The sequence below is a fragment of the Phalangium opilio genome, unplaced genomic scaffold, assembly GCF_054372755.1.
Source record: "Phalangium opilio isolate 3A_F unplaced genomic scaffold, DU_Popi_V2 ptg000009l_1, whole genome shotgun sequence".
Classification (NCBI taxonomy): domain Eukaryota; kingdom Metazoa; phylum Arthropoda; class Arachnida; order Opiliones; family Phalangiidae; genus Phalangium; species Phalangium opilio.
Window position 1 is genome coordinate 15736050 of NW_028324146.1, and position 18764 is coordinate 15754813.

Sequence of the window (18764 nt, forward strand, 5' to 3'; positions counted from 1 at the left end):
GACATCGCTTTGTAAGCACTGTCATCAAAGAGGGCTACTGAACGAACCCTCTGGGTAAAGTAACTGATCCCTGGGGATTGACCATGAAGTCAAGCTAGTAAAACTTTCGGAACTGAAAACCGAGCATCGAGACTAACAATGGGGCGACCGTGCCGATTTTCAAATCCCCGCCATGGGGTAAAAGATTGAAGGGTTCTAGCTAACTGAGAGCCGTCACGTGCAATGTGGTTCTAGCGAACTGAAGATACACAATAGTGAATTTCCTTCAGGGGAAAGAAAAAAATCGAGGGGAAATAAATTTAATAGGATTTCTATTGTTCATCTTCAGTTCGCTAGAACCACATTGCACAGCTTTCAGTTAGCGAGAACCCTTCCAACTTTTGCCCCAGCGGGAATTCGAAAATCGGTACGGTCGCTCCATTGTCAGTCTCAATGCTCGGTTTTCAGTTCGCTTGAACCCTTTTCGCTGGAAGTCGCCCTTTAAGGAACGGTCTCGAATAAAGCGCTATACTCGGAGTCGGAGAGAGAGATTTGTCACAGGCACCGTCCCCTTCTCTCTCTCCCTCTATCTCTTCAACTAGGAGTCATGATCCTATCCGAGGCCAGGAGATATAACTTCGCGGTTGGAGAGGCAAAAGCATATTAAATAAATTTTTACCGACCGGGCAGAAGTTTTTATCACTGTTTAGGGTAGGACATCGAGGGGCTATTCACTCTGATTTTATGCACGGTAAATCATTTTAGCATTGTAAAAGATAGCGTTATTCACTCATTAGGGTAAGGTATAGCGTTATCCACTCATTAGGGTTGGTATAGAGGGGCTATTCACTCGTACGAATACGAGCCCTTGGGTCGACTTGTTTTTCTTATATTATGGACAGTCTGGGACATCAACTTCCTCTGGTCCAAAACCAGTTTATTAATTGCTTGGACTAGTTTTATAATTCAAAAAGTGGGGGTTTATTAATTGCAGATCTATAGGAGAACAAAGGCGGGGACCAGTCCGGAGACCAGTTTATTATTTAGGACACTAGGGGGTCACTGGTCCCAAGGACTTGTTTAAAAAATATCCTTTTTTCCCAGACTGATTATGGAACATTTCGAAATTTTATTGTTCCAGAGTCCAGTGCTTATTTCCGGCCCCGGAAAACGACATGAATCGAGAAGAGTCGTCTGCTTCGAGTTCTTCAAATTGGTTCCTTAAACAAAAGAAAATTTTGGACTATCGTTAAAGTTTTCCTGCGCGTAACTCGGTGAGTGGCGAACTGCCGATGTGGAATTGTTCTAGTATTTGGATTTCGACGAAGAGTAAAATGTGAGAGCTAGCGCGCAGTGCTCGCGTTGCGCCAACAATCGGCAATTGGCATTTGCGTGAATGGAAGAGGATGACAGGCGATAATCTATGGAGGAGGGGTATTGAAAAGCGGTAAGCTTTTACTTCTACATCAATGCAAAGCCCAAAACCCTCGATTGCTTACCCCAGGAAGGTGAACGCTAGTTTCGCCAAGGGTGATGCGAAATCTGAGAGAAATCGGTCAGCGCGCTAACTGTGGAACGGCCGAGGTTGGGTGGGACGCCAAGAAAAGGGGGAGGAATAGTCGGACTCAATTGTAATTGGTCAAGAAGGGCTACGGAGGAACCAATTACAATTGAGTCCGATTATTTCCTTCCCCCCCCTATTTCTGGCGTCCCACCCAACCTGAGCCGTTCCACAGTTAGCGCGCAGGCCGATTTCTCTCAGATTTCGCATCCCTTCATACCCCCATCATCATCCTTGGTTTCGCTGTCAGAGTGAGGGGCGTGACCCTTAAGAAAGGAAAATGGAACAAGTGCAGTTTAGAGGGCACTTGTCCATATTCGTGTTGTGTTCAGCACCCTCAAAATAGCTTGAAACCACTGAAAAATTTTATGAAAAACTGAAAAATAATGTTTTTAAAGTAAATGTTTTTTTCGATTGGCACTCTTATCTTAACCTAAGCCCCCATGGTTCACCATTATCCGGGAAGAGCCCATGTTCTTCCGAGAACCACATTTCATAGAAAAATGTCAAAATTACATAGGAAAAGTCATGGTACTTTCTTCTGATTAGGTTGAAAAATAGTTTCGTTGAAGGCCGACTTCCAGCAGCGAAAAGGGTTCTAGCGAACTGAAAACAGAGCATCGAGACTAACAATGGAGTTGGGAACGTGCCGATTTTCGAATCCTCGCTGGGGTAAAAGATGGAAGGGTTCTATAGCTAACTGAGAGCCGTGCAATGTGGTTCTAGCGAACTGAAGATACGCGATGGAGAATTTCCTTCAGGGGAAAGCAAAAATTCGAGAGGAAATAAATTGAAAAGGATTTCTATTGTTCATCTTCAGTTCGCTAGAACTACATTGCACGGCTTTCAGTTAGCGAGAACCCTTCCATCTTTTGACCAAGCGAGGCTTCGGCACGGTCGCTCCATTCTCGGTTTTCAGTTCACTAAAACCCTTTTCGATGCTGGAAGTCGGCCTTTAAATGAAATATTTTGGTGGAAAAAGATATACGATTAAGTAGGCTTAATTCTTTCAAATAATTTATGTTGCCTTTAAAACTGAAAATTATAATATCTGTTACTTCACCCAAATGATTTAGACCACTTATCTTTTAATTTTCATGGCTGTGTTATCAAAGACACTTTTTTTTATTAATTGGAAGAATAGGTTCGTCCCTTGCCAGGTTTAGATTAGGTTAGGCGCAAGGACAATGGGTTTAAAACTGACAGAATTAAAATTATAATTTCACCAAAAATTAAGGTTAAAAAATAACATTGGAAATAATTAATTCCACGATAATTCAAAAAGTCCTGGAATATTTTGGAAAGTACCAGGGACCTCAAGGGATAGTAGCGCTCAATTTCAGCAACAATAAATAAAGGGTTCGAAATAATTGAAAACATTAAACATTGAGAAAATAATAAAATTTGTTGAATTCTTCTTTGATACAAAATTTAAGTTTTGATTTTTGCTTTCCTATCTCTTTAAATTAAATTTAATCGTTACGAAAAATAAATTTTAATTTTCATAGAAAAAAACTGGTAAATTCATGAGAAAAGATAAATAAATTTCGCAAATAATTTGATTCTTTCGTTCTTGAAAATGTCCATTAAAGGGGCTATTCGGTGCTGTTCGGGGGGAGACCGCCCTTAGTTCAGGGGGAAAACACCCAGCTCTTTGGCCATAAGGAATATGCTAACCAACAGTTTGACCCCCCCCCCTTCACCCCAACAGCTCCGGCCAGCCCCTTTAAGTTCACTAGGCATTATTTAAAATGAACGGAAAATAAAGTCTTCGTTGCATTTGCGAATAAAAAAGGTTAATCAATTATTTACAAGGTTGAAATATTTGACGAAAAATTTAATTCGAAATGATTGAGTTATTTGGTCCGGAATTATCGCGAAACCTTAGACGGGAAGTTCTTGAAAAAGTTCACCAAGACTCGCGGCGTCAATTAATAAAATGTTGAAAACTCATTTAAATATTTTAAAATCCGTAAATGGTTTAAATTGTTCGTGAATCTCGTCACTAATTCTTGAAATTGTTCAAAATAAATAAAGACTAATAAATTGAAAATGGCGTCAATTCGACAAAGTCAAATTGTTGAATCCCGAAGTGAGGAAATGAGTAATTGGAGTTTGTGACTTACTGGGAGGCAGTCCCATAATGAGGAAGGTCAAAAGTCGTTTGTGGTCAGAGTGTAGAAGAAGGAAGACTCTTTTAAGGGCACCGTTTAGTCGGGGGAAGAAGGTGGTGTCCAGTTGTCGGGACAGTAGTCGAATTGGCCGATAACAATTCCAGATGAAGGGAAAGTGAAAGGAACCACGAGAAAGAACTGCCAGAAGATACTCAAAGGGAGAATGAACTGTCCACTATAATCTAAAGAGATTTAATAATGGTGGTCATCTGTCCATTTTCCCTTTAACAACCTTTACAGGTTGTGCTTGACCACCATGTCCTGAATCTCAAGCAGAGCCTGTCTCCTCAGTAGAAAAGGGGGAGGTTTTGATTAAGGTAAATATTAGGTTTAGGTTAATTATGAGGTTAGGTTAGATGAGGGGTAAGGTTGGTGGGTTGAATGAGGTTTCCCCTTCCCCGAGGTCAGGCTTCTTGAGTTGGTGCGGTCACTTTGCTTCTCTTAGGATAGGGGGTCAAAATTGGAAACGTAGTTCTTTCCCGTGGTCCTTCACTCGCTAAAACTCTTGCGGTTCATTTCCCTTCATTTGCAATTGATATCTTGACCGTATCCGTTATCCGTCTGGACTTTTGACGCTTACGATTCGAACACCCGTGTCGTTTCATCCGGAATCATCCCCCGCGTTCGCGTACACGTTCATCCTTCCCAACTTCTACGGAGTGACGATGAGATGACGTAGATCCTGAAAATAAAAGGAATGAAACGTCTCTGTTACAATGAAACTTTTCAAGAATTTCAAAATTGTATCGACCTTACGTTCAAAACAAGATCTTCAAAATTTACCGCACCCGGTAGTTGATGTTAGTTTCCTGTGACGTAGAAGGTAAAAAATGTAAGAGAAATAAGGCTTAGCTCAATCTTAAGTGTTATTTTAAGAGTGGCTGAAAGTGCGCATCTTTTTAGGGTAGAATGAAACTAAAATAGGAAGAAATGTAGGAGGTGACAATAATCAAGATACCAATATCGGTATCGGTTCCGATATTTGGCACAACCGATTTATCGGTATCGGCCCATTTCTCATAAAAACTGGCGCATATTTAGCCGCGCCTGTAATGTTCTTGCTAAGCCTTGTTTGAAAATTTTAATTTAAGCGCGCGACACGCGAATTCTCGCGCGTGAACCAAGCTCTTATGGAAATACAGCATATTTTGAACGGACTCACCTCAACATTTAGATGAAATGTTTATGTTGGCTTTTCCGGCTTCAGCTGCGTAGTTGTGGTTGACTACTTGCACTGGCGCGTAGACGTTGGTAATGTTTGTCTCCAGGTGCAGTTTCCCGATCAACTGATTTAGTCTTTCGATCTCCCTGTCCCGATCGCCCACTAATCCGACCAGTTCTTGGACCTTGTCCTCGAGTTGCCGAATGATGGCCTTCAGACGAGCTATTTCGGCGTCCCTCTCGGAGATTTTCGTTTCCAGCCGATTTCTCAGTTCCTTTATTTCGGCCTCCTTTTTCCGATCGTAGCTGTCTTTTTCGGCCAAGAGAGACGCGATGCGTTGGTTCCTCTTACTTAAGGACTCTGTCAGTTCGACCGTAACTTGTTCTTGGAGGTTAATGTCGTTACTCGAGGAGCCCGCGGTGTTGGTCAGAGATCTGTTCAGTCGGCTCGTTAGTTCCAATCGTTCTCGCTTCAATTCGTCAATCTCTGCCGCCTTCTCCCTGTCCGACTCCTCTTTCTCACTCTTGACCTTTGACAGTTGGCCTTCCAGTTTGGTCACTTGTTCGTTCAAGCTCGATACACTTGCTCGAAGTTTCCAAATCTCTTTCTCCCGTTCGCTCTCACTTGACTTTTCTGTTTGACCGGATCTCGATTCCGCCGCCCCACTCTTCGCTCCTTCGTTCGAAATTGCTCTTTCTTTCGCCTTCCTTTTTTCGTGTTCATCAAATAATTTTTCAATTTTTTTTTAACGGAAGCTTTCGCGTAGGACAAAGCGGTTCGGCCAACATTGTTAGTCAAGTGGATGTCGGCGCCGTTTTCCAGCAACAATCCGACGACGTCCAACTGACCATTCTGGGAAGCGACGTGCAAGGGTGTGGTGCCATCTTTACGCGCCTGATTGACTTGCGCCCCATTTTGGATCAAGTGTGTGACGACGTTCAAATGACCATTCTGGGAAGCGACGTGCAAGGATGTGAAGCCATTATTATTGGCCTGATTGACTTGCGCCCCATTTTGGATCAAGTGAGTGACGACATTCAAATGACCATTCTCGGAAGCGATGTACAAGGGTGTGGCGCCATTATTATTGGCCTGATTGACTTGCGCCCCATTTTGGATCAAGTGGGTGACGACATTCAAATGACCATTATGGGAAGCGGCGTACAAGGGTGTGACGCCATTATTTTTGGCCTGATTGACTTGCGCCCCATTTTGGATCAAGTGAGTGACGACGTCCAAGTGACCATTCTGGGAAGCGATGAACAAGGGTGTGACGCCATCGTTACGAGCCTGATTGACTTGCGCCCCATTTTCGATCAAGAGACGTACGACGTCCAAGTGACCATTCAGGGAAGCCAGAATCAAGGGTGTGACGCCATCATTCCTGGCCTGATAGACTAACGCCTCATTTTGGATCAGGTGAGTGACGACGTCCAAGAGACCCATCTGGGAAGCGATGTACAAGGGTGTGGCGCCATTATTTTTGGCCTGATTAACTTGCACCCCATTTTGGATCAAGTGGGTGACGACGTTCAAATGACCATTCTGGGAAGCGGTGAACAAGGGTGTGAAGCCATCTTTATCGGCCTGATTGACTAGCGCCCCGTTTTGGATCAGGTGAGTGATGACGTCCAATTTGCCTTCCATGGATGCCAAGTATAAGGGTGTTCTGCCTTCATTGTCGATGGCCTCAATTCGAGATCCTTTTCCAAGAAGTAGTTTGACAATTTCTACACGTCCATTTTGGGCAGCGAAGTGTAAAGCCGTGAAACCATTTTCCTCCTCCCGCTTGTCGGGGTCTTCTCCTCTCGCCAATAATGTCTTTACTCTATTTACGTCACCATCCCGCGAAGCTTCGTGTAAGTTCGGTGAATGCTGTATTCTTCTGAACACCGCCATCAGTTTCCAAGAGTTTTATTCCTAAGAAAGTTCTTGTTTCATTTCGAGAGGGCGATTGTGGACCTTGATTTTAAGTGTGGCTGATTTATGACTGCGTAATTCGGGACATTGTTCCTCCCAGCAAATTCCCGTATTTACACGGGGAAGTACACTAATGGCTGGTGACGTCAGGGACAGGGAAGTAACAGTGTTCGGGAGCTTCATTTTGTTTCTCGTTGTCGGTTGACGCTCATTTCATTTCAGCGCGTTCGCATTTCGAATCTAAAATCATTTAAGAAACGCCTTCAAAACCAAACATTGAAGAGCTCTACCATATTTCATCTAAAATTTATCAACTGATAGCTATGTCGATCTAAACTGCACTCACTTGGATTGAAATGGCCCATCAGGGTGGGGACTTTCACCGGCCCGTCGGTGTTTTTAAGGGGAAAATGTTGCGATTGACCTCGAGTTCCCAACTCGAGAAATGATCGTCCGCTGTAAAACAGATGAATCAGTGATTTGGAACCTTCAACATCCGCAATTACTCGCTTCGACGTAGTTTGCCCGAACTGAAATTGTCTCGGTCGTGAAATTACCTGGAAAATGTCTTTGTCGGAGTTTAGAGAGGCCGAAGACTCCGTTGTTTCATGGTATTAGAGATGGCCTCGGGTCATTGAAATCACTGGAATATACATTGAGTTTTGTAATTGACCGCCAAAAATTGCCTCCAAAAATGCCTCGAAATTAAAAATATTTTAGCCAGGGAAGGCAATTTGATTTCAGTGGAAAACAACCGTTCTTGGGTTTACGAGAATTGCAAAATTGCACGATAAATTTGTGTTTAAAAGATAATTGTTCAAATTAAGAGTTGTCTTGTTTGTAACTCAATAATATTCTTTAGAAATATCCCTATTGACATTGACAACTAGCTTTTGACCTAAAGAATAATTAGGGAAATAAAATTGAAGGAATCATTTGAGGAATCTGGGAATTTAGTGGTGACCCTGAACAAGTTGTTTTCCCGAACTGAACCTCTACTTATTCAAGTCCTACCTTTTAAATTTCGTTGTCGTCAATTGAGATTAATCATTAAAGATAAGAATCTATTTGAAAATGAACTTTAGCATTTCGACGTCCGTCTCTCGATTGTTGCACTTTGAATGAGTTTGGGCGTCTTCCTTGACCCCTCCTAGAAGGAACGACCACCTGCAATTAGAAAAAGATTGGAAAGTCCCCAATTAATAAAATGCAAAACCACAATTCAAGAAAGAACCATGGATGAAGAATGCGCGTGAGGAAATTTGTTTTCACGCTATAGGATCGGCAACTCCCTATCTCGAACGACAGCTTATTCTGTATATACTCTGTTACAACATCGGATGTCAGCACGCGCAAAGCTAGGTCTCTATGTAACCTAGCTTTGTGCCTGCTGACCAGAGACGAGCCTCGAGCTAAAATTCTCGCGGGTATTTTAAATCCTGAAGATCCTGAAGTTTTTTGTCTCTTGACAGCACGTACAAGGCTACGTTACTTAGAGACCTTGCTTTGCGCGTGCTGACAACCGACGTTGTAACAGAGTAAAAACAGAATATTCTGTCGCTCGAGATAGGGAGTTGCCTATCCTGTAGAGTGAAAACAAATTTCCTCACGCGCATCCTTCATCCATGAAAGAACTTTAAAAATTTGATGAAGTTACATTGGGGGATTTCGAGGGGCGTTTCACTCCGCCGTTCCGTGGAGCGGACCACCTACTCTAAGCTCGTGTCTTCATTCGCTGCTTTTTGACGTTTCCGAATGACGAGTGCCACTCCCCCATCAACCAGCTCCCAAATCCTAAAAATTTTCAATTTAACCACTTTAGTCAAAGAATCGGTACCAATGGTCGTGGTCCATATTGAAGTAACACCGCCCCTACGGCAGTCGCTCAAATCTAGCGCTATTTTTGGAGGTGCAATGCTGCCAGACGTTTGGCCTACCATTTTTTTGCACTGGTATTCGTCGGCTACTATTCATTCCGTTTTTAGACACCTGAACATGCGTAAAGGTTATTGTTTTTTTATGGAAATTTTAATTGGCTTAATTTCCCAACTATTTAAAGGAATAGCGACGTGGTTTAAAAATTATCTCAGATCTAAGGCAAACCTTACTTTATTGAGAGTTTAAACTCTTCTGATTGCAAAAATATGTTTGATAAATAACTTAATATGAGGGAAAACACAGAAAAAACACTTTGAAATCTTGAAATTTGGGGGCAAAAGCAAATTTGCGGAGAAGATTTTTGGCGGGGTTTTCTCCTTGATACGTCACTCACGGCATCTCGCGCGGAAATACCAAGCGCGAGCACCCGAGACTCCCGAGTCTCCTAATGCCACGCGAATCTGAATAAAATAGGCTTAACGCGGCGCTGAGACACTAACAGGCGTCACGTGAGCGACATCTAGAGAGAAAATTTCTACTTACTACGTCATCAAGCGAAACAAAATTTTAACTAGGCCTATTTCAAACACAATACTTTTATTGCAATTTTATAAATTGCTATGAAACCAAATAAAAAAGTAACAATATCATAATAAACTAGATTTTGCAAGGATTTTTTTTCGCATTTTAAGTTTGTGGTTGACGAAAATTATGTCACTAACACTTCAACTAAATTGGAGACCTGACTTTGTAAACGTGGAGGAAAGTATAGTAAAAATTTGAAGAATTTTATGATTGTGCCCTCTAGCTCTCTCAATTATGAAGCGGACGACAATCATTTACCAGAACCACGGCCCACCCTCTCACGGGCGTGATCGAGTTAGCCATGTTGAAAGAAAATTCCTCACTCCATAAGTGGCGGTCAATCACGTGATCATATTTTCCAGCGGAGTTCTTAAGATCTCTGCGGTGCTCAAATGAACCAATACTATTCAATACTCGAATGTAGCTTAGGATAGAGACGCTTGTGCTGCGTAAGTGTGAGACTAGCTATCCTTTTTGACATAACATGATAACACGCGTTTCTGCGTCGTCATAATTCCGGATCAACTTTCCAATTTCAAAAAGGCGGAAATAGTCTCAATTGATTTTCATAATATAAGAAGCGTGTGTGACCCGAAGTAGTCTCTTATTGGCCTCGAAATAATTATTGGCTGACTGTCTCTAGGACTTAAATGGGCGAGCCGGTTTTTAAATGCACTTTTCAAGTACATATTAAGGGTAGGTGACTAGGGGGTCTATTTCTCTTTAAAATAAGACAAGTTTCTTTAAAATCGCTCAACATTTCACCGAGATTCGAATTCTTTTAAATAATTTAAAACTCGCTTTCGCCCACTAATCGATTGTTAAAATCGCAATGCGCGGAAACTAATTCTTTTCAATTTCTCGTCAAAATGACGTAAGAGGTCGAGATCTAACCCCTCGCGCGCTTCAATTCAAAGTTTCAAACTAGGCTTAGCAACGAAATTAAGCCTTAGATGAGGCTTAAACCTAAGGATTATTTCTCGTCAACTTTTCACCTATCTAGAGCATCGAATACTAAGTAATAAACGTATTTAAAATGCTACGATTTAATTGTGAAAAACTTTACGGTTTAGCTCGCACATTCAAAATACAGTTTTTCCAATAAATATCGTTTCTTGGAGGTTAATTATATGATAATTAATTACATTTATGTCGCGGCGGAAACTAACTTAAATCAATATTTTCATGAGCATAAAAACCCGGGCACCAGTTCCTTCTTCCTAGCCACCAAATACCATAAAATATCTAAAAATATAATCAAACCAAACCAATAATATGAAGGGTAAAATATAGAAAAACAAGGAAAATATATATTTTAATTAATTTCCGCACATTAATTTTAACAAATTATCTTATAATTAACCTTGAATAAATGATATCAGAAGTGAGATGAGACTAGAAGTAAAGAGCTCTAGCATTGGTAGTAGATCCTGGCACTAATGAACAAATTTGAGGATTTTTGCCACCGCTTCCATCGCGCCTACAATAGAGAGAAAAAAATTGGTCGAGTTCCAAAACATTTCCTACCCCCTTCCCCTCATCCTAATGCCGGGAGTGAACACGGACGAAGCGGGTGCTTGAATCTAGTTCGGCCGTCTACCGCCGCGAGCGTCTCACGTTTTGGAGGGAAAATTCAGAAACCTTTACTAGAGGGCCAACCGTTGGTGTCTTATCAAGAATATTCACTTTCGCCGAGTGAAGAATTTGGTCAGCTCAGTGCTTCTAGTCTCATATCACTTCTGATGATATTTATTGAAAAAACTGTATTTTGAATGTGCCAGCTAAACCGTAAAGTTTAGCCTTTAATTGAGAATTGTCCCTTGAACAGAAGCTATCGAATTCCATTTTCAATCACAATATCCCATCAATTTCCCACGTTACTTTCCCCACGAAAGTTCGATAGATCTTCTACAACAATAGTCCTACAGTGTGCGGAATTTTACTCCTATAAAACCTCATTATTTTCTCATCTGAAATTCGGAGGTGGCCCGTTTCCGCGCAGTTCTATTTTTGACACATTAAAAACCCATAAACCCCTTTTCGCACAATTTTCAAAACTCATTTCAGCACAGTTCGCAAGAAAAACATTTTTATTTTCTTGTTGATTACATTTTAAAACCCTGAAACTCAAGCCGCTGGCCCATTGGCCCGAATATAGCCAGGGAGAAATATATTGGAGGGAAATTTAAAGTCCGAATAAGGGTGACCAGAAAATGTGTTGTCTGAGATTTGAGAAGAGCCCGAAATTGGCGGAACTCGCTCCGGGTATTTGTGATTTTATTTAGTTAAAGTTAAATTGAAACGAATTAATTGGCTAATTTTCATAACAATAACAACTCGTGCAAAAATTATTCGTGTGAATTTAGATTGGTTTTCATATATTCACGCCATGCACGTTATTGCAAATGGTCAGGGAAATTTGTGGAATTTAGTCAGGGAAAACCCGGAAAAGTCAGGGAGTTTCATTCCCAAAAGTATTTTGTACGAATCCTGTATCCCTAAATCTTTGCAAAAATGGGTTATGGTAAAAAAGGATGAACAAAAATTTCTATGTAAAAACTGCCAAGTGGGCCAAAAAATTTGTGCGGAAATGAGCTATGATTCTCTAAAATTGTGCGGAAATGGGCATTCTCGTGAAATTCTATGAAGCAGAAACGAAACCAATGTTCCATTTTTCCTAAACTATCCTATTTAAACTAGTTATTATTTGATCTGAAGTTCTACAAAACAAATATCCTATTTTTCACGTACAAAAGGAATTTTCAACTTTTCGTTCGACTCCCCGTGATTCGCGCAATTTACTTAAGTACTCGAACTGCATCACTTACCATTTTGATGTCTCTAAGTTGTTGGACCTGGTTCCTAATCGCACATCGATGAGCGCCGTTCTGACGCTCGCCTCTCCCCGAGCAACGCTTTTTAAACGTCGAAATTGCGACACACCATTGTAACCCAACGAAACCAAGGTGACCCCTTTTATCAACGTCAAGTGTTTCATGGATCATTTGATCTTTGTTAGATTAAGTCACGCCATTTCTTTCTCGAATCCGCATAATTTGTCCTTAATTGATTAACCTATCTTTCCCTCTCTCATTGTAATAAATCTACCTTGATAAGTTCTTTTATCGGAGATTAGAGCAGCGCCTGACTCCATTGTTTTTCGTGGTAAGATCACACTTGGAACTGATCGTTTTGAACCCTCCCTTCCAAGCGATCGCGACAGCCTCGTCATGGGTTTCAGCAGAAGTAAGATGAGACTAGAAGTACTGAGCTAACCAAATTCTTCACTTGGTGAAAGTGAATATTCTTGATAAGACACCAACGGTTGGCCCTCTAGTAGCGGTTTCTGAATTTTCCCTCCAAAACGTGAGACGCTCGTGGCGGTAGAGGGCCGAACTAGATTCAAGCACCCGCTTCGTCCGTGTTCCGCGGCTTTAAGATGAGGGGAAGGGGTGGCAAATTTTTCTGGAACTCAACCAATTTTCTTCTCAGTCTAATGTAGGCGCGATGGAAGCGGCGAATAAAATCCTCAAATTTGTTCACTGGTGCCAGGATCTACTACCAATGATCTTTACTTCTAGTCTCATCTTACTTCTGGTTTCAGTTGTCAGTGTGAACGCGGCTTCATGATTTTATCATTCGTAATCCTTCATGCACCTTTCCAAACTGAAGAGTGTCATTCTTCCCAAGAATTAAACAGATACGAAATATTATTGAGTTTAATTCCACTTATCAATTTTGAAGATAAGACAGGTAGTCAACGAAAACAACAAACCACTTGAAAGACGCATACGTTTTACATTAGCTTAGCCAGGATATGATATGAAGAGTCTCCCGCCCCCCTCCATTTGGCACGATTAAGTTAATGCCAATTAAAAGTTAATGCTGCCCCCCAAGCCCCTCCCAAAATATGGTTTCATTTCCTTCAAAGGAACAAAGGAGGAGGAGGAACTCGAGCTCTGCCGAAGCTTAGAGCTCAATTTCCACACACAAAATAAACATCAATAGCTTCGTTTGCGCTAATTAATAAAAACCTTTGGGAGCGGCTAATTGCGGACAATCGAAACTACACTCCATGATCCATCCTTTATCGACATTAAATGATTAGAGCCCCATCGTTTGTAAGGCTCCGTCAGTCCGTCTATCGAGAACATTGTACCATCTTTATTAATAAGGATCGTATGAAAAACATTAGCATGTACAAAAATGGGCCAAGCCTCGCCTCGTGCCCTTTCCGCCGTAAAACGTTCTGAGATCCCATGTAGAGCCAAGTCTGTCATTTAGAGATGTTAAATTACAGTAGTTTTAAAAATGGTAATTTACCGGGTTAGTTACCGATTAAAATTTTTTAATAACAAAAATTACCGTATTTTATTTTATGGTATTTAATATTTTCACAAGCTTAATTTTTACAGCGGTAATTTACGGGTAAATTACCATTTTAAAATTCCGGTAAGATATAAATCGGTAATTTACGCGGCGGTATTTATTAAATTACCGGTAATTAACCGACGGTAAATTACCGGCTCACATTTGTAGTCTCGCTTGTATATTCTTCAAATTCACTAGTGTAATTGGGGTTTTTGACACGTGTCCAATTTGGACGGGTTTAATAACATTTGGGACACCGTTACATCTAAGGGGGTTAAGGACGTGTCCTTTTTACTGGCCAATGGCGAACCAGTTGATGGCGTAGCCGTGGGTGAATTACTACCGCAACTAGAAGAGCACTGAGAGGGAAATCCGGCCACTAGCGTTTCATCTTCTTCTTCGACGTCAACGGTTTTTTTCGACAAGGGCGGCGAAGGCAATGTCTCTTGACCCTTGGAACCTTTGACTTTGAATATCTCCCGCCAGATATGCCAGGCTTTCCCCTTGACCGTGGTGACCAACGTCGATATCTTACCGCCCTGGCTCACCGCCTGCTCATCAAGGGCCTTTTTCCTTATTTTGAGAATGATTTCGACCGATAATAGCAAAACCAATACGCCGATAACGATACACGTTGCTCCCGATACTAACCAGGGCGTAGGGTTACCTATGAATGTCAGCTCTTTTAGGATGTGGTAGGATGACGAGGTTATTTTATGTTCTCAGGGATATTAGATGTTTTCATAGGGATTAGCGGCTCTGGTGCCTTTACAAGTACATTCCGACGTGTCTGCGGCAGAGGCTTATCATTTAACGGGAGTCTAAACCATGGACGAACCAATACTGAAGGACCGATGGCAGCCCATAGAGCCCCATACTAAGCGACTAAACAACCAACGTTAAGCTTACTTCCCCCTTTTCAGCCCCAAAATGGACGGGGGGCTATAAAAAATACCGAGTCAAATCCCGGATAAAGCTAGCGCCATCTAGACAAAATAAGACGCTAGGTGCTTCCCTCTTTAGAACGTTGATTCCCCCGAAAGCCCCCCCCCATTATCCGGTTCGCTACTATCTGCCGCTAGAAGGCGAATTAACAAGTATTTTTCAAGTATCTCCCTCTGCCATCCGTCCTTCAGTATTATTTCGTCCATGTCTAAACCACACGCCCTCTAGCTTCTTTTCCCCCTTCAAGGACAAATTGAAGTCCCATTCCGTTTAAGTATTCCTCTCCCCATTTTGTTGCGTCCCGCCGGACCTAAGCCGTTCCACCGTTAGTGCCCGCCTATTTCTCTCACCTTTACCATCATGGCCTTGAATGGTACTACTAAAAAGAGGAAAAATCCGGTAGACGGTCCTACTGCGCATGACACGCCCATAACGCTTCCACAATTTCCCTATATCCCTTCGAATCCCTCTTAAAACATCTAATATCCCCGAGGTTCTATGGAGTTTTTGAAAAGCGAAACCTTTTAAATTTGGTACGAATATTCCGCTGCACGTCAGGGCGATTCCTAGTGCGACCAATAAGGATCCGGAAACGAGAATACAGACCAAGGTGGCGTTGGTGGCGCTGGTGTTGACTGGCTTACGGTTGTCTCGCAGCTCCCGTTGGAGGACCCGTTGGTTCATTTCCAGTTGCTGGGGCGTGATCTCTCTCCGCTCCCGATACCATTCGATCATTTCCAATCGCCGACGATAGTTCAATGAAAACATACCTAATAATTAACTATTCCTATAAGAGTTGGTTAACTAGTCGTTATCCTTGACTTTGCTTGCGTATATACAGGGTGTTTCTGAAAAGTCCATCACAAATTAAGGGGCGTGTTTATGGGACCAAACTGAGCGGAAAGTACCAAAGAACATGGGGTGTACAACATTTTGTTACGGAGATATGGCCTTCCAAACATTCGCCCCTAAAACAAGGAAATATCCAAAAATGAGGAGTAACACTTAAGACCGACTAACCAGCTTGTTTAAAATTACTAGACAATTTCAATAGCCTTTAATCGAACAATTGATTTCTACATTTACTAATCAGAAGCGTATAAATGAGTAGAAGTATGCCTACGGTGGTAATGTAAAATTAATCCCAAGTGACATGATGTTTCAAGATCTTCCCAGCACCAAGTAAAATGGTTCTGATTGAAGGGACTTTTATTAGCACAGCGTAAACAACGTTATTTTCAGGAATTAGTCCAAATGTCCACGGGCGGCATTACAAAAACGAGGCAGTCTTTCGAATGATACTTGGACATGTTGGAAGATCCCTGGCTTGTTCCTGTTATCTCAAACCGTAAAAAGCTACGCAAATCTTCATCATCACGGACAACACTCTTGTACGTTAGGTATGACCTTGAGAAAACCTAAAAGGACATCTCGAATGTATTTGAAAAACCCATCTCCAATTAAGGGGCGTGTTGTTTGTTTCCAACAGAGTAAACTCGCCCAGAGAACAATTACAATGCAGAGCCACGTTTCGGCGTTAATGGCCCACAAAGGTGGTCCCAAAAACAAGAACAAACTTTAATTTGTTTCGTTCAGTAAGTGTTTCATGTGTCATAGATAAAACGCCATCCGCGGTCCGAAATTATCTTAACGCGACCTTCCCTTTGCGGTGGTTAGGTCGAGGTGGACCTGTGGAGTGGCCTGCTCGATCACCCGATCTGAACCCTTGTGATTTCTTTCTTTGGGGCCACCTGAAAGACTTAGTTTATCAGACTGAAGTGCCCGATGTTGAAGAGCTACGTCGACGAATAATTCACGGCTGTCAAACAATTCGCGAAACTCCAGGCATTTTTCAACGTGTAAGGGAATCATTTGTAAGACGTGCTAATGTGTGCCTTAACGCGGGTGGTGAACACTTTGAACAATTTTTGTAGCTAGTTGCAATTAAATGTTAAAACTTGTCAATAAATTCATTTTCTTCGTGCATTAATCATGGCGTTTTATCTATGACACATGAAACACTTACTGAACGAAACAAATTAAAGTTTGTTCTTGTTTTTGGGACCACCTTTGTGGGCCATTAACGCCGAAACGTGGCTCTGCATTGTAATTGTTCTCTGGGCGAGTTTACTCTGTTGGAAACAAACAACACGCCCCTTAATTGGAGATGGGTTTTTCAAATACATTCGAGATGTCCTTTTAGGTTTTCTCAAGGTCATACCTAACGTACAAGAGTGTTGTCCGTGATGATGAAGATTTGCGTAGCTTTTTACGGTTTGAGATAACAGGAACAAGCCAGGGATCTTCCAACATGTCCAAGTATCATTCGAAAGACTGCCTCGTTTTTGTAATGCCGCCCGTGGACATTTGGACTAATTCCTGAAAATAACGTTGTTTACGCTGTGCTAATAAAAGTCCCTTCAATCAGAACCATTTTACTTGGTGCTGGGAAGATCTTGAAACATCATGTCACTTGGGATTAATTTTACATTACCACCGTAGGCATACTTCTACTCATTTATACGCTTCTGATTAGTAAAGGTAGAAATCAATTGTTCGATTAAAGGCTATTGAAATTGTCTAGTAATTTTAAACAAGCTGGTTAGTCGGTCTTCAGTGTTACTCCTCATTTTTGGATATTTCCTTGTTTTAGGGGCGAATGTTTGGAAGGCCATATCTCCGTAACAAAATGTTGTACACCCCATGTTCTTTGGTACTTTCCGCTCAGTTTGGTCCCATAAACACGCCCCTTAATTTGTGATGGACTTTTCAGAAACACCCTGTATATCGCGGGTTCAGCGGATTAATTCTCTCTTTCTCCCTTTATTGATCCAAGTTGATAATCATTTCCATATACAAAAATATGTCTCCTTTAGACCTGTTGCTCTCGTCACTCCGCAACTATCTGATTGGCCAATCATTTTAATCAAGCGCGTGCTAACCAAGCTCCGAATTCCATGAATATTGAACTATTAATATCGTTCCTTTCAATGATATTAGTGAACTTTCAGTTTAATCAGGGACAGATTTAATATTAGAAGAAGGAACATTTGGAGAACGGTTAGTATTTACTTCATAGCCCAGCATAGAGCCACTCCCTCCAACATGTAAAGGATAGTTTAAATTATCTTCTTGGCTCACTTCAACTACGCTTTGATGACGTTGCTGGTTGCTGACGGGGACGGCAGAAAATACGTTATTCCTTTTTACCTGTTTCGCTATGACCCGCCTCTTTTTTCATACCCCCCCCGTCCCGTGGAAGGAGGGTCCGGGAATTTGACGCGCGCCCACATTACTCTGCTCTCCATTCCTACTTCTCAAATTATATCTATCCCTGATTTAATCCATCTCCTAACCTGGTTTAGATTCGGAACTTGTTCTAAACGTTTATATTCGGGTTATTCAATATTCACGGGGAAAATTGCGTAATTCCCCGGGAGCTGCTGGAACAACTGGCAATGTTGTCGTTACCATGGAAACGAAGCGTGTTTTGTCTCGCATTTTTGCTCTTTTTCCGTATGTTTTATTGAACGCCACCCTCCCCTTCCTCCCTCCATCCCTCCTGTTTGACCCGAGGGGCTGGCCACTTGCGAAATCGAGTGTACAAACGACCATGAAAACAGATTTGATTTCCAGTATCTTGAAATTTTTGAAATCTTGGGTCAAATTTTAAAATTTTTGGAAATCTTGAAAACTTTGGAAATCTGACTTAAAATCTTCGAGAATTTTAGTTGAAATTCGGAAAATTTTTGAAATCTTGGTTGAAATTTTTGGAAAGTTTATGAAAATCTTTCGAAATCATTAGGAATTTTTTGAAATCTGAAATCGAGTGTACAGATTTTTGGAAGTGATCAGCCCCTCGGTTTGACCAGACTTCATATCCCCCATGCCTTCCTATAAATTCCTATAATTGAAGGTTTTTTCTTATAGATGCTAAAGTTGTTTCACCTGATCAGGTGATTCGATTGTATGCTAGCAACTGCTTTAATATTGTTAAAAATATATCTCTTTGATTTTTGCTATTTTTCGGTACATGTTATTGACCAGACCTCAAAATCTGTTCGCTCGCTCCCCAATTTTTTTACGTTTCCATTTATAAAATCATAAGTTCATAAGATAAGTTGGCCATAAGTTTGTCACTAGTTACAAACTGGAGCTTGTCATGAAGTTAATGAGATAGGTCATAGAT

At 41.4% G+C, this 18764-nt stretch overlaps 2 long non-coding RNA genes across 2 annotated transcripts; one reads left to right on the plus strand and one right to left on the minus strand.

The window, feature by feature from the left end:
• The first annotated feature begins 15102 nt into the window (after positions 1-15102).
• Positions 15103-16564, plus strand: LOC149716506 (uncharacterized). The gene is made up of 2 exons (XR_016371629.1): positions 15103-15975; positions 16065-16564. It is a non-coding gene; the product is annotated as an uncharacterized LOC149716506 (long non-coding RNA).
• LOC149716507 (uncharacterized) lies at positions 16214-17348 on the minus strand. The gene is made up of 3 exons (XR_016371628.1): positions 16797-17348; positions 16602-16707; positions 16214-16326 (listed from the first exon to the last, which is right to left on the minus strand). It is a non-coding gene; the product is annotated as an uncharacterized LOC149716507 (long non-coding RNA).
• Between the last annotated feature and the right edge of the window lie 1416 nt (positions 17349-18764).